Source organism: Crotalus tigris, unplaced genomic scaffold, assembly GCF_016545835.1.
Source record: "Crotalus tigris isolate CLP2741 ecotype Arizona unplaced genomic scaffold, ASM1654583v1 scf7180000017605.3043972, whole genome shotgun sequence".
Classification (NCBI taxonomy): Eukaryota; Metazoa; Chordata; class Lepidosauria; order Squamata; family Viperidae; genus Crotalus; species Crotalus tigris.
This window is the reverse complement of record NW_024096508.1, coordinates 292,501-293,821: the sequence shown is the minus strand read 5'-3', so window position 1 is coordinate 293,821 and position 1,321 is coordinate 292,501.

Here is a 1,321-nt window from a genome sequence, read left to right as displayed (position 1 = left end):
ATGTATTGGCCATGTAGTGCTTTGTCTTCCCATGCCTCTATTCTGTTCTTCATTTGGTCTTTCTTGTAGGCCAGTTTGGTCTCTCCAGTAGTTAGTAAGCCTTCCTGATATACTAATTTCAGTGCATCTTCATCATTGTTCTTCAGATATTCTTCCAAAGCCATTTTTTCTTCTTCAACCATCTGATGTACTTGTAGCATTCCACGCCCACCTATTTGCCTTGGTAGATAAAGTCTATCAATGTCACTGCGTGGATGAAGGGCATGATTCATTGTCATTATTTTTCTGGTCTGCCTATCCATTGCTTTTAGTTCTGCTTGAGTCCAGTCCACTATTCCAGCTGTGTACCTAATGACTGGGATTGCCCAGGTGTTGATTGCCTTTATGGTATTTCCTCCATTGAGTTTGGACTTTAAGATCTTCTTCACTCTCTTGATGTATTCACCTCTAATCTTTTTCTTGACTTCAGTGTGCTTGATGTTGTCAGCTTGAAGGATACCCAAGTATTTGTAGTACTCTTCCTCATCCAGACTCTTAATGTTATTTTCGTGGGGCATCTTGATTCCTTCAGTTTTCACTATTTTTCCTTGTTTGATAGTAAGTGTGGCACATTTGTCCAAGCCAAACTCCATTACAATATCTTGGCTATATATACGGACAGTGTTGAGCAGCGATTCTATTTCAGATGATGTTTTTCCATACAGCTTCAGATCATCCATGTAAAGGAGGTAGGATAGTCTGGCAGATGTTTTTGATGTTTGATAGCCATGTCCTGAGTTATTCAGTATTGTTGACAGAGGAAACAGTGCAATGACAAATAGTAATGGTGATAATGAATCTCCTTGAAATATTCCTCTCTTGATATTAACCTCTCCCAGCCTCTCACCATTGATCTGCAACTGTGTCTTCCATTGTGCCATCGATCTTTGCACAAATTTTCTGATGTTTCTACTGACTCCTGTTATTTCTAGGCACTTTATTATCCAGTCATGTGGCAGAGAGTCAAATGCCTTTTTGTAGTCAATCCATGCCACATTCAGGTTGGTCTTCCTTCTCTTGCAGTTTTCCAAGATCATTTTGTCTATTAGGAGTTGATCTTTTGTTCCTCTGCTATTGGGGCGGTTTCCTTTCTGCTCAGGTGGAAAGAGATTGTTTTCAACTAGATGCTGTTGTACTGCATCAGCTACCACACCAGTTAGTAATTTGAAAGTTGTTGGTAAGCAGGTAATTGGCCTGTAGTTGCCTGGTGTTGCCCCTTTTGCTGGATTTTTTATTATTAGGTAGGTTTTCCCAGTTGTTAGCCACTTTTCAATTTCTCCTC